Raw genomic sequence first — 18,434 nt, 5'->3', positions numbered from 1 at the left:
CTGCTCCACATTTATTACTGACTGTATCACATTTTTTACTGACTGCTCCACATTTATTACTGACTACATCACATTTATTGCTGACTGCATCACATTTTTTACTGACTGCATCACGTTTATTACTGACTGCTCCACATTTATTACTGACTGCTTCACATTTAATACTGACTGCTCCACATTTATTACTGACTGCTCCACATTTATTACTGACTGCTCCACATTTATTACTGACTGCATCACAATTATTACTGACTGTATCACATTTATTACTGACTGTATCACATTTATTACTGACTGCATCACGTTTATTACTTACTGCTCCACATTTATTACTGACTGCTTCACATTTAATACTGACTGCTCCACATTTATTACTGACTGTATCACATTTATTACTGACTGCATCTCATTTATTACTGACTGCTCCACATTTATTACTGACTGCATCACATTTATTACTGACTGCATCACATTTATTACTGACTGTATCACATTTATTACTGACTGTATCACATTTATTACTGACTGCTCCACATTTATTACTGACTGCATCTCATTTATTACTGACTGCTCGACATTTATTACTGACTGCTCCACATTTATTACTGACTGCTCCATATGTATTACTAACTGCTCCACATTTATTACTGACTGCTCCACATTTATTACTGACTGTATCACATTTATTACTGACTGCATCACATTTATTACTGACTGTATCACATTTATTACTGACTGCTCCACATTTATTACTGACTGTATCACATTTATTACTGACTGCTCCACATTAATTACTGACAGTTTTACATTTATTACTGACTGCTCCACATTTATTACTGACTGCTCCACATTTATTACTGACTGTATCACATTTATTACTGACTGCTCCTAATTTATTACTGACTGCTCCTAATTTATTACTGACTGTATCACATTTATTACTGACTACATCACATTTATTACTGACTGCATCACATTTATTACTGACTGCTCCACATTTATTACTGACTGCATCACATTTATTACTAACTGCATCACATTTATTACTGACTGTATCACATTTATTAATGACTACATCACATTTATTACTGACTGCGTCAGATTTATTACTGACTGCTCCACATTTATTACTGACTCCTCCACATTTATTACTGACTGCTCCACATTTATTACTGATTGCATCAACTTTATTACTGACTGTATCACATTTATTACTGACTGCAAAACATTTATTACTGACTGCTCCACATTTATTACTGACTGCTCCACATTTATTACTGACTGCTCCACATCTATTACTGACTGCTTAACATTTATTACTGACTGTTCCACATTTATTACTGACTGCTCCACATTTATTACTGACTGCTCCACATTTATTACTGACAGTATCACATTTATTACCGACTGCTCCACATTTATTAATGACTGCTTCACATTTATTACTGACTACATCACATTTACTACTGACTGCTCCACATTTATTACTGACTGCTCCACATTTATTACTAACTGTATTACATTTATTACTGACTGCTCCATATTTATTACTGACTGCATCACATTTATTACTGACTGCTCCACATTTATTACTGACTGTATCACATTTTTTACTGACTGCTCCACATTTATTACTGACTACATCACATTTATTGCTGACTGCATCACATTTATTACTGACTACATCACATTTATTACTGACTGCTCCACATTTATTACTAACTGCATCACATTTATTACTGACTGCTCCACATTTATTACTGACTGCTCCACATTTATTACTGACTGCTTCACATTTATTACTGGCTGTATCACATTTATTACTGACTGCTTCACATTTATTACTGACTGCTGCACATTTATTACTGACTGTATCACATTTATTAGTGACTGCTCCACATTTATTACTGACTGCTCCACATTTATTACTGACTGCTCCACATTTATTACTGACTGCTTCACATTTATTACTGACTGCTCCACATTTATTACTGACTGTATCACATTTATTACTGACTGTATCACATTTATTACTGACTGCATCACGTTTATTACTGACTGCTCCACATTTATTACTGACTGCTTCACATTTATTACTGACTGCTCCACATTTATTACTGACTGCTCCACATTTATTACTGACTGCATCACATTTATTACTGACTGCTCCACATTTATTACTGACTGCTCCACATTTATTACTGACTGCATCACATTTATTACTGACTGCTCCATATTTATTACTGACTGCATCACATTTATTACTGACTGCTCCACATTTATTACTGACTGCATCACATTTATTACTGACTGCTCACATATATTACTGACTGCTCCACATTTATTACTGACTGCTCCACATTTATTACTGACTGTATCACATTTTTTACTGACTGCTCCACATTTATTACTGACTGCTTACATATATTACTGACTGCTCCACATTTATTACTGACTGCATCTCATTTATTACTGACTGCTCCACATTTATTACTGACTGTATCACATTTTTTACTGACTGCTCCACATTTATTACTGACTACATCACATTTATTACTGACTGCTCCACATTTATTACTGACTGTATCACATTTATTACTGACTGTATCACATTTATTACTGACTGCACCACATTTATTACTGACTGCATCACATTTATTACTGGCTGCATCACATTTATTACTGACTGCTCCACATTTATTAATGACTGTATCACATTTATTACTGACTGCTTCACATTTATTACTGGCTGTATCACATTTATTACTGACTGCTTCACATTTATTACTGACTGCTGCACATTTATTACTGACTGTATCACATTTATTACTGACTGCATCACATTTATTACTGACTGCTCCACATTTATTACTGACTGCTCCACATTTATTACTGACTGCTTCACATTTATTACTGACTGCTCCACATTTATTACTGACTGTATCACATTTATTACTGACTGTATCACATTTATTACTGACTGTATCACATTTATTACTGACTGCATCACATTTATTACTGACTGCTCCACATTTATTACTGACTGCTTCACATTTATTACTGACTGCTCCACATTTATTACTGACTGCTCCACATTTATTACTGACTGCATCACATTTATTACTGACTGCTCCACATTTATTACTGACTGCTCCACATTTATTACTGACTGCATCACATTTATTACTGACTGCTCCATATTTATTACTGACTGCATCACATTTATTACTGACTGCTCCACATTTATTACTGACTGCATCACATTTATTACTGACTGCTCACATATATTACTGACTGCTCCACATTTATTACTGATTGCATCTCATTTATTACTGACTGCTCCACATTTATTACTTACTGTATCACATTTTTTACTGACTGCTCCACATTTATTACTGACTACATCACATTTATTGCTGACTGCATCACATTTATTACTGACTGCATCACGTTTATTACTGACTGCTCCACATTTATTACTGACTGCTTCACATTTAATACTGACTGCTCCACATTTATTACTGACTGCTCCACATTTATTACTGACTGCTCCACATTTATTACTGACTGCATCACAATTATTACTGACTGTATCACATTTATTACTGACTGTATCACATTTATTACTGACTGCATCACGTTTATTACTTACTGCTCCACATTTATTACTGACTGCTTCACATTTAATACTGACTGCTCCACATTTATTACTGACTGTATCACATTTATTACTGACTGCATCTCATTTATTACTGACTGCTCCACATTTATTACTGACTGCATCACATTTATTACTGACTGCATCACATTTATTACTGACTGTATCACATTTATTACTGACTGTATCACATTTATTACTGACTGCTCCACATTTATTACTGACTGCATCTCATTTATTACTGACTGCTCGACATTTATTACTGACTGCTCCACATTTATTACTGACTGCTCCATATGTATTACTGACTGCTCCACATTTATTACTGACTGCTCCACATTTATTACTGACTGTATCACATTTATTACTGACTGCATCACATTTATTACTGACTGTATCACATTTATTACTGACTGCTCCACATTTATTACTGACTGTATCACATTTTTTACTGACTGCTCCACATTAATTACTGACAGTTTTACATTTATTACTGACTGCTCCACATTTATTACTGACTGCTCCACATTTATTACTGACTGTATCACATTTATTACTGACTGCTCCTAATTTATTACTGACTGCTCCTAATTTATTACTGACTGTATCACATTTATTACTGACTACATCACATTTATTACTGACTGCATCACATTTATTACTGACTGCTCCACATTTATTACTGACTGCATCACATTTATTACTAACTGCATCACATTTATTACTGACTGTATCACATTTATTAATGACTACATCACATTTATTACTGACTGCGTCAGATTTATTACTGACTGCTCCACATTTATTACTGACTCCTCCACATTTATTACTGACTGCTCCACATTTATTACTGATTGCATCAACTTTATTACTGACTGTATCACATTTATTACTGACTGCAAAACATTTATTACTGACTGCTCCACATTTATTACTGACTGCTCCACATTTATTACTGACTGCTCCACATCTATTACTGACTGCTTAACATTTATTACTGACTGTTCCACATTTATTACTGACTGCTCCACATTTATTACTGACTGCTCCACATTTATTACTGACAGTATCACATTTATTACCGACTGCTCCACATTTATTAATGACTGCTTCACATTTATTACTGACTACATCACATTTACTACTGACTGCTCCACATTTATTACTGACTGCTCCACATTTATTACTAACTGTATTACATTTATTACTGACTGCTCCATATTTATTACTGACTGCATCACATTTATTACTGACTGCTCCACATTTATTACTGACTGTATCACATTTTTTACTGACTGCTCCACATTTATTACTGACTACATCACATTTATTGCTGACTGCATCACATTTATTACTGACTACATCACATTTATTACTGACTGCTCCACATTTATTACTAACTGCATCACATTTATTACTGACTGCTCCACATTTATTACTGACTGCTCCACATTTATTACTGACTGCTTCACATTTATTACTGGCTGTATCACATTTATTACTGACTGCTTCACATTTATTACTGACTGCTGCACATTTATTACTGACTGTATCACATTTATTAGTGACTGCTCCACATTTATTACTGACTGCTCCACATTTATTACTGACTGCTCCACATTTATTACTGACTGCTTCACATTTATTACTGACTGCTCCACATTTATTACTGACTGTATCACATTTATTACTGACTGTATCACATTTATTACTGACTGCATCACGTTTATTACTGACTGCTCCACATTTATTACTGACTGCTTCACATTTATTACTGACTGCTCCACATTTATTACTGACTGCTCCACATTTATTACTGACTGCATCACATTTATTACTGACTGCTCCACATTTATTACTGACTGCTCCACATTTATTACTGACTGCATCACATTTATTACTGACTGCTCCATATTTATTACTGACTGCATCACATTTATTACTGACTGCTCCACATTTATTACTGACTGCATCACATTTATTACTGACTGCTCACATATATTACTGACTGCTCCACATTTATTACTGACTGCTCCACATTTATTACTGACTGCATCACATTTATTACTGACTGCTCCATATTTATTACTGACTGCATCACATTTATTACTGACTGCTCCACATTTATTACTGACTGCATCACATTTATTACTGACTGCTCACATATATTACTGACTGCTCCATATTTATTACTGACTGCATCACATTTATTACTGACTGCTCCACATTTATTACTGACTGCATCACATTTATTACTGACTGCTCACATATATTACTGACTGCTCCACATTTATTACTGATTGCATCTCATTTATTACTGACTGCTCCACATTTATTACTGACTGTATCACATTTTTTACTGACTGCTCCACATTTATTACTGACTACATCACATTTATTGCTGACTGCATCACATTTATTACTGACTGCATCACGTTTATTACTGACTGCTCCACATTTATTACTGACTGCTTCACATTTATTACTGACTGCTCCACATTTATTACTGACTGCTCCACATTTATTACTGACTGCATCACATTTATTACTGACTGCTCCACATTTATTACTGACTGCTCCACATTTATTACTGACTGCATCACATTTATTACTGACTGCTCCATATTTATTACTGACTGCATCACATTTATTACTGACTGCTCCACATTTATTACTGACTGCATCACATTTATTACTGACTGCTCACATATATTACTGACTGCTCCACATTTATTACTGACTGCTCCACATTTATTACTGACTGTATCACATTTTTTACTGACTGCTCCACATTTATTACTGACTGCTTACATATATTACTGACTGCTCCACATTTATTACTGACTGCATCTCATTTATTACTGACTGCTCCACATTTATTACTGACTGTATCACATTTTTTACTGACTGCTCCACATTTATTACTGACTACATCACATTTATTACTGACTGCTCCACATTTATTACTGACTGTATCACATTTATTACTGACTGTATCACATTTATTACTGACTGCACCACATTTATTACTGACTGCATCACATTTATTACTGGCTGCATCACATTTATTACTGACTGCTCCACATTTATTAATGACTGTATCACATTTATTACTGACTGCTTCACATTTATTACTGGCTGTATCACATTTATTACTGACTGCTTCACATTTATTACTGACTGCTGCACATTTATTACTGACTGTATCACATTTATTACTGACTGCATCACATTTATTACTGACTGCTCCACATTTATTACTGACTGCTCCACATTTATTACTGACTGCTTCACATTTATTACTGACTGCTCCACATTTATTACTGACTGTATCACATTTATTACTGACTGTATCACATTTATTACTGACTGTATCACATTTATTACTGACTGCATCACATTTATTACTGACTGCTCCACATTTATTACTGACTGCTTCACATTTATTACTGACTGCTCCACATTTATTACTGACTGCTCCACATTTATTACTGACTGCATCACATTTATTACTGACTGCTCCACATTTATTACTGACTGCTCCACATTTATTACTGACTGCATCACATTTATTACTGACTGCTCCATATTTATTACTGACTGCATCACATTTATTACTGACTGCTCCACATTTATTACTGACTGCATCACATTTATTACTGACTGCTCACATATATTACTGACTGCTCCACATTTATTACTGATTGCATCTCATTTATTACTGACTGCTCCACATTTATTACTTACTGTATCACATTTTTTACTGACTGCTCCACATTTATTACTGACTACATCACATTTATTGCTGACTGCATCACATTTATTACTGACTGCATCACGTTTATTACTGACTGCTCCACATTTATTACTGACTGCTTCACATTTAATACTGACTGCTCCACATTTATTACTGACTGCTCCACATTTATTACTGACTGCTCCACATTTATTACTGACTGCATCACAATTATTACTGACTGTATCACATTTATTACTGACTGTATCACATTTATTACTGACTGCATCACGTTTATTACTTACTGCTCCACATTTATTACTGACTGCTTCACATTTAATACTGACTGCTCCACATTTATTACTGACTGTATCACATTTATTACTGACTGCATCTCATTTATTACTGACTGCTCCACATTTATTACTGACTGCATCACATTTATTACTGACTGCATCACATTTATTACTGACTGTATCACATTTATTACTGACTGTATCACATTTATTACTGACTGCTCCACATTTATTACTGACTGCATCTCATTTATTACTGACTGCTCGACATTTATTACTGACTGCTCCACATTTATTACTGACTGCTCCATATGTATTACTGACTGCTCCACATTTATTACTGACTGCTCCACATTTATTACTGACTGTATCACATTTATTACTGACTGCATCACATTTATTACTGACTGTATCACATTTATTACTGACTGCTCCACATTTATTACTGACTGTATCACATTTTTTACTGACTGCTCCACATTAATTACTGACAGTTTTACATTTATTACTGACTGCTCCACATTTATTACTGACTGCTCCACATTTATTACTGACTGTATCACATTTATTACTGACTGCTCCTAATTTATTACTGACTGCTCCTAATTTATTACTGACTGTATCACATTTATTACTGACTACATCACATTTATTACTGACTGCATCACATTTATTACTGACTGCTCCACATTTATTACTGACTGCATCACATTTATTACTAACTGCATCACATTTATTACTGACTGTATCACATTTATTAATGACTACATCACATTTATTACTGACTGCGTCAGATTTATTACTGACTGCTCCACATTTATTACTGACTCCTCCACATTTATTACTGACTGCTCCACATTTATTACTGATTGCATCAACTTTATTACTGACTGTATCACATTTATTACTGACTGCAAAACATTTATTACTGACTGCTCCACATTTATTACTGACTGCTCCACATTTATTACTGACTGCTCCACATCTATTACTGACTGCTTAACATTTATTACTGACTGTTCCACATTTATTACTGACTGCTCCACATTTATTACTGACTGCTCCACATTTATTACTGACAGTATCACATTTATTACCGACTGCTCCACATTTATTAATGACTGCTTCACATTTATTACTGACTACATCACATTTACTACTGACTGCTCCACATTTATTACTGACTGCTCCACATTTATTACTAACTGTATTACATTTATTACTGACTGCTCCATATTTATTACTGACTGCATCACATTTATTACTGACTGCTCCACATTTATTACTGACTGTATCACATTTTTTACTGACTGCTCCACATTTATTACTGACTACATCACATTTATTGCTGACTGCATCACATTTATTACTGACTACATCACATTTATTACTGACTGCTCCACATTTATTACTAACTGCATCACATTTATTACTGACTGCTCCACATTTATTACTGACTGCTCCACATTTATTACTGACTGCTTCACATTTATTACTGGCTGTATCACATTTATTACTGACTGCTTCACATTTATTACTGACTGCTGCACATTTATTACTGACTGTATCACATTTATTAGTGACTGCTCCACATTTATTACTGACTGCTCCACATTTATTACTGACTGCTCCACATTTATTACTGACTGCTTCACATTTATTACTGACTGCTCCACATTTATTACTGACTGTATCACATTTATTACTGACTGTATCACATTTATTACTGACTGCATCACGTTTATTACTGACTGCTCCACATTTATTACTGACTGCTTCACATTTATTACTGACTGCTCCACATTTATTACTGACTGCTCCACATTTATTACTGACTGCATCACATTTATTACTGACTGCTCCACATTTATTACTGACTGCTCCACATTTATTACTGACTGCATCACATTTATTACTGACTGCTCCATATTTATTACTGACTGCATCACATTTATTACTGACTGCTCCACATTTATTACTGACTGCATCACATTTATTACTGACTGCTCACATATATTACTGACTGCTCCACATTTATTACTGACTGCTCCACATTTATTACTGACTGCATCACATTTATTACTGACTGCTCCATATTTATTACTGACTGCATCACATTTATTACTGACTGCTCCACATTTATTACTGACTGCATCACATTTATTACTGACTGCTCACATATATTACTGACTGCTCCATATTTATTACTGACTGCATCACATTTATTACTGACTGCTCCACATTTATTACTGACTGCATCACATTTATTACTGACTGCTCACATATATTACTGACTGCTCCACATTTATTACTGATTGCATCTCATTTATTACTGACTGCTCCACATTTATTACTGACTGTATCACATTTTTTACTGACTGCTCCACATTTATTACTGACTACATCACATTTATTGCTGACTGCATCACATTTATTACTGACTGCATCACGTTTATTACTGACTGCTCCACATTTATTACTGACTGCTTCACATTTAATACTGACTGCTCCACATTTATTACTGACTGCTCCACATTTATTACTGACTGCTCCACATTTATTACTGACTGCATCACAATTATTACTGACTGTATCACATTTATTACTGACTGTATCACATTTATTACTGACTGCATCACGTTTATTACTTACTGCTCCACATTTATTACTGACTGCTTCACATTTAATACTGACTGCTCCACATTTATTACTGACTGTATCACATTTATTACTGACTGCATCTCATTTATTACTGACTGCTCCACATTTATTACTGACTGCATCACATTTATTACTGACTGCATCACATTTATTACTGACTGTATCACATTTATTACTGACTGTATCACATTTATTACTGACTGCTCCACATTTATTACTGACTGCATCTCATTTATTACTGACTGCTCGACATTTATTACTGACTGCTCCACATTTATTACTGACTGCTCCATATGTATTACTGACTGCTCCACATTTATTACTGACTGCTCCACATTTATTACTGACTGTATCACATTTATTACTGACTGCATCACATTTATTACTGACTGTATCACATTTATTACTGACTGCTCCACATTTATTACTGACTGTATCACATTTATTACTGACTGCTCCACATTAATTACTGACAGTTTTACATTTATTACTGACTGCTCCACATTTATTACTGACTGCTCCACATTTATTACTGACTGTATCACATTTATTACTGACTGCTCCTAATTTATTACTGACTGCTCCTAATTTATTACTGACTGTATCACATTTATTACTGACTACATCACATTTATTACTGACTGCATCACATTTATTACTGACTGCTCCACATTTATTACTGACTGCATCACATTTATTACTAACTGCATCACATTTATTACTGACTGTATCACATTTATTAATGACTACATCACATTTATTACTGACTGCGTCAGATTTATTACTGACTGCTCCACATTTATTACTGACTCCTCCACATTTATTACTGACTGCTCCACATTTATTACTGATTGCATCAACTTTATTACTGACTGTATCACATTTATTACTGACTGCAAAACATTTATTACTGACTGCTCCACATTTATTACTGACTGCTCCACATTTATTACTGACTGCTCCACATCTATTACTGACTGCTTAACATTTATTACTGACTGTTCCACATTTATTACTGACTGCTCCACATTTATTACTGACTGCTCCACATTTATTACTGACAGTATCACATTTATTACCGACTGCTCCACATTTATTAATGACTGCTTCACATTTATTACTGACTACATCACATTTACTACTGACTGCTCCACATTTATTACTGACTGCTCCACATTTATTACTAACTGTATTACATTTATTACTGACTGCTCCATATTTATTACTGACTGCATCACATTTATTACTGACTGCTCCACATTTATTACTGACTGTATCACATTTTTTACTGACTGCTCCACATTTATTACTGACTACATCACATTTATTGCTGAATGCATCACATTTATTACTGACTACATCACATTTATTACTGACTGCTCCACATTTATTACTAACTGCATCACATTTATTACTGACTGCTCCACATTTATTACTGACTGCTCCACATTTATTACTGACTGCTTCACATTTATTACTGGCTGTATCACATTTATTACTGACTGCTTCACATTTATTACTGACTGCTGCACATTTATTACTGACTGTATCACATTTATTAGTGACTGCTCCACATTTATTACTGACTGCTCCACATTTATTACTGACTGCTCCACATTTATTACTGACTGCTTCACATTTATTACTGACTGCTCCACATTTATTACTGACTGTATCACATTTATTACTGACTGTATCACATTTATTACTGACTGCATCACGTTTATTACTGACTGCTCCACATTTATTACTGACTGCTTCACATTTATTACTGACTGCTCCACATTTATTACTGACTGCTCCACATTTATTACTGACTGCATCACATTTATTACTGACTGCTCCACATTTATTACTGACTGCTCCACATTTATTACTGACTGCATCACATTTATTACTGACTGCTCCATATTTATTACTGACTGCATCACATTTATTACTGACTGCTCCACATTTATTACTGACTGCATCACATTTATTACTGACTGCTCACATATATTACTGACTGCTCCACATTTATTACTGACTGCTCCACATTTATTACTGACTGTATCACATTTTTTACTGACTGCTCCACATTTATTACTGACTGCTTACATATATTACTGACTGCTCCACATTTATTACTGACTGCATCTCATTTATTACTGACTGCTCCACATTTATTACTGACTGTATCACATTTTTTACTGACTGCTCCACATTTATTACTGACTACATCACATTTATTACTGACTGCTCCACATTTATTACTGACTGTATCACATTTATTACTGACTGTATCACATTTATTACTGACTGCACCACATTTATTACTGACTGCATCACATTTATTACTGGCTGCATCACATTTATTACTGACTGCTCCACATTTATTAATGACTGTATCACATTTATTACTGACTGCTTCACATTTATTACTGGCTGTATCACATTTATTACTGACTGCTTCACATTTATTACTGACTGCTGCACATTTATTACTGACTGTATCACATTTATTACTGACTGCATCACATTTATTACTGACTGCTCCACATTTATTACTGACTGCTCCACATTTATTACTGACTGCTTCACATTTATTACTGACTGCTCCACATTTATTACTCACTGTATCACATTTATTACTGACTGTATCACATTTATTACTGACTGTATCACATTTATTACTGACTGCATCACATTTATTACTGACTGCTCCACATTTATTACTGACTGCTTCACATTTATTACTGACTGCTCCACATTTATTACTGACTGCTCCACATTTATTACTGACTGCATCACATTTATTACTGACTGCTCCACATTTATTACTGACTGCTCCACATTTATTACTGACTGCATCACATTTATTACTGACTGCTCCATATTTATTACTGACTGCATCACATTTATTACTGACTGCTCCACATTTATTACTGACTGCATCACATTTATTACTGACTGCTCACATATATTACTGACTGCTCCACATTTATTACTGACTGCTCCACATTTATTACTGACTGCATCACAATTATTACTGACTGTATCACATTTATTACTGACTGCTCCATGTTTATTACTGACTACATCACATTTATTGCTGACTGCATTACATTTATTACTGACTACATCACATTTATTACTGACTGCTCCACATTTATTACTGACTGCTTCACATTTATTACTGACTGTATCACATTTATTACTGACTGTATCACATTTATTACTGTCTGTATCACATTTATTACTGACTGCTCCACAGTTATTACTGACTGCTCCACATTTTTAACTGACTGCTCCACATTTATTACTGACTGCTCCACATTTATTACTGACTGCTCCACATTTATTACTGACTGCATCTCATTTATTACTGACTGCTCCACATTTATTACTGACTGCATCACATTTATTACTGACTGTATCACATTTATTACTGACTGTATCACATTTATTACTGACTGCTCCACATTTATTACTGACTGCATCTCATTTATTACTGACTGTATCACATTTATTACTGACTGTATCACATTTATTACTGACTACTTCACATTTATTACTGACTGCATCACATTTATTACTGACTGCTCCACATTTATTACTGACTGTATCACATTTATTACTGACTGCTACACATTTATTACTGACTGCATCTCATTTATTACTGACTGATCGACATTTATTACTGACTGCTCCACATTTATTACTGACTGCTCCATATGTATTACTGACTGCTCCACATTTATTACTGACTGCTCCACATTTATTACTGACTGTATCACATTTATTACTGACTGCATCACATTTATTACTGACTGTATCACATTTATTACTGACTGCTCCACATTAATTACTGACAGTATTACATTCATTACTGACTGCTCCACATTTATTACTGACTACATCACATTTATTACTGACTGCATCATATTTATTAATGACTGTATCACATTTATTACTGACTGCTCCACATTTATTACTGACTGCATCACATTTATTACTGACTGCAAAACATTTATTACTGACTGCTCCACATTTATTACTGACTGTATCACATTTATTACTGACTGCAAAACATTTATTACTGACTGCTCCACATTTATTACTGACTGCTCCACATCTATTACTGACTGCTTCACATTTATTACTGACTGCATCACATTTATTACTGACTGCTCCACATTTATTACTGACTGCTCCACATTTATTACTGACTGCTCCACATTTATTACTGACTGCTCCACATTTATTACTGACTGTATCACATTTATTACTGACTGTATCACATTTATTACTGACTGCATCACGTTTATTACTGACTGCTCCACATTTATTACTGACTGCTCCATATGTATTACTGACTGCTCCACATTTATTACTGACTGCTCCACATTTATTACTGACTGTATCACATTTATTACTGACTGCATCACATTTATTACTGACTGTATCACATTTATTACTGACTGCTCCACATTTATTACTGACTGTATCACATTTATTACTGACTGCTCCACATTAATTACTGACAGTTTTACATTTATTACTGACTGCTCCACATTTATTACTGACTGCTCCACATTTATTACTGACTGTATCACATTTATTACTGACTGCTCCTAATTTATTACTGACTGCTCCTAATTTATTACTGACTGTATCACATTTATTACTGACTACATCACATTTATTACTGACTGCATCACATTTATTACTGACTGCTCCACATTTATTACTGACTGCATCACATTTATTACTAACTGCATCACATTTATTACTGACTGTATCACATTTATTACTGACTACATCACATTTATTACTGACTGCGTCAGATTTATTACTGACTGCTCCACATTTATTACTGACTCCTCCACATTTATTACTGACTGCTCCACATTTATTACTGATTGCATCAACTTTATTACTGACTGTATCACATTTATTACTGACTGCAAAACATTTATTACTGACTGCTCCACATTTATTACTGACTGCTCCACATTTATTACTGACTGCTCCACATCTATTACTGACTGCTTAACATTTATTACTGACTGTTCCACATTTATTACTGACTGCTCCACATTTATTACTGACTGCTCCACATTTATTACTGACAGTATCACATTTATTACCGACTGCTCCACATTTATTAATGACTGCTTCACATTTATTACTGACTACATCACATTTACTACTGACTGCTCCACATTTATTACTGACTGCTCCACATTTATTACTAACTGTATTACATTTATTACTGACTGCTCCATATTTATTACTGACTGCATCACATTTATTACTGACTGCTCCACATTTATTACTGACTGTATCACATTTTTTACTGACTGCTCCACATTTATTACTGACTACATCACATTTATTGCTGACTGCATCACATTTATTACTGACTACATCACATTTATTACTGACTGCTCCACATTTATTACTAACTGCATCACATTTATTACTGACTGCTCCACATTTATTACTGACTGCTCCACATTTATTACTGACTGCTTCACATTTATTACTGGCTGTATCACATTTATTACTGACTGCTTCACATTTATTACTGACTGCTGCACATTTATTACTGACTGTATCACATTTATTAGTGACTGCTCCACATTTATTACTGACTGCTCCACATTTATTACTGACTGCTCCACATTTATTACTGACTGCTTCACATTTATTACTGACTGCTCCACATTTATTACTGACTGTATCACATTTATTACTGACTGTATCACATTTATTACTGACTGCATCACGTTTATTACTGACTGCTCCACATTTATTACTGACTGCTTCACATTTATTACTGACTGCTCCACATTTATTACTGACTGCTCCACATTTATTACTGACTGCATCACATTTATTACTGACTGCTCCACATTTATTACTGACTGCTCCACATTTATTACTGACTGCATCACATTTATTACTGACTGCTCCATATTTATTACTGACTGCATCACATTTATTACTGACTGCTCCACATTTATTACTGACTGCATCACATTTATTACTGACTGCTCACATATATTACTGACTGCTCCACATTTATTACTGACTGCTCCACATTTATTACTGACTGTATCACATTTTTTACTGACTGCTCCACATTTATTACTGACTGCTTACATATATTACTGACTGCTCCACATTTATTACTGACTGCATCTCATTTATTACTGACTGCTCCACATTTATTACTGACTGTATCACATTTTTTACTGACTGCTCCACATTTATTACTGACTACATCACATTTATTACTGACTGCTCCACATTTATTACTGACTGTATCACATTTATTACTGACTGTATCACATTTATTACTGACTGCACCACATTTATTACTGACTGCATCACATTTATTACTGGCTGCATCACATTTATTACTGACTGCTCCACATTTATTAATGACTGTATCACATTTATTACTGACTGCTTCACATTTATTACTGGCTGTATCACATTTATTACTGACTGCTTCACATTTATTACTGACTGCTGCACATTTATTACTGACTGTATCACATTTATTACTGACTGCATCACATTTATTACTGACTGCTCCACATTTATTACTGACTGCTCCACATTTATTACTGACTGCTTCACATTTATTACTGACTGCTCCACATTTATTACTGACTGTATCACATTTATTACTGACTGTATCACATTTATTACTGACTGTATCACATTTATTACTGACTGCATCACGTTTATTACTGACTGCTCCACATTTATTACTGACTGCTCCACATTTATTACTGACCGCTCCACATTTATTACTGACTGCTCCACATTTATTACTGACTGCATCTCATTTATTACTGACTGCTCCACATTTATTACTGACTGCATCACAATTATTACTGACTGTATCACATTTATTACTGACTGCTCCATGTTTATTACTGACTACATCACATTTATTGCTGACTGCATTACATTTATTACTGACTACATCACATTTATTACTGACTGCTCCACATTTATTACTGACTGCTTCACATTTATTACTGACTGTATCACATTTATTACTGACTGTATCACATTTATTACTGTCTGTATCACATTTATTACTGACTGCTCCACAGTTATTACTGACTGCTCCACATTTTTAACTGACTGCTCCACATTTATTACTGACTGCTCCACATTTATTACTGACTGCTCCACATTTATTACTGACTGCATCTCATTTATTACTGACTGCTCCACATTTATTACTGACTGCATCACATTTATTACTGACTGTATCACATTTATTACTGACTGCTCCACATTTATTACTGACTGCATCTCATTTATTACTGACTGTATCACATTTATTACTGACTGTATCACATTTATTACTGACTACTTCACATTTATTACTGACTGCATCACATTTATTACTGACTGCTCCACATTTATTACTGACTGTATCACATTTATTACTGACTGCTACACATTTATTACTGACTGCATCTCATTTATTACTGACTGATCGACATTTATTACTGACTGCTCCACATTTATTACTGACTGCTCCACATTTATTACTGACTGCTCCACATTTATTACTGACTGTATCACATTTATTACTGACTGCATCACATTTATTACTGACTGTATCACATTTATTACTGACTGCTCCACATTAATTACTGACAGTATTACATTCATTACTGACTGCTCCACATTTATTACTGACTACATCACATTTATTACTGACTGCATCATATTTATTAATGACTGTATCACATTTATTACTGACTGCTCCACATTTATTACTGACTGCATCACATTTATTACTGACTGCAAAACATTTATTACTGACTGCTCCACATTTATTACTGACTGTATCACATTTATTACTGACTGCAAAACATTTATTACTGACTGCTCCACATTTATTACTGACTGCTCCACATCTATTACTGACTGCTTCACATTTATTACTGACTGCATCACATTTATTACTGACTGCTCCACATTTATTACTGACTGCTCCACATTTATTACTGACTGCTTCACATTTATTACTGACTGCTCCACATTTATTACTGACTGTATCACATTT

This window comes from Engystomops pustulosus, chromosome 7 (assembly GCF_040894005.1).
Source record: "Engystomops pustulosus chromosome 7, aEngPut4.maternal, whole genome shotgun sequence".
Lineage (NCBI taxonomy): Eukaryota > Metazoa > Chordata > Amphibia > Anura > Leptodactylidae > Engystomops > Engystomops pustulosus.
This window is presented reverse-complemented; position numbering follows the sequence as displayed.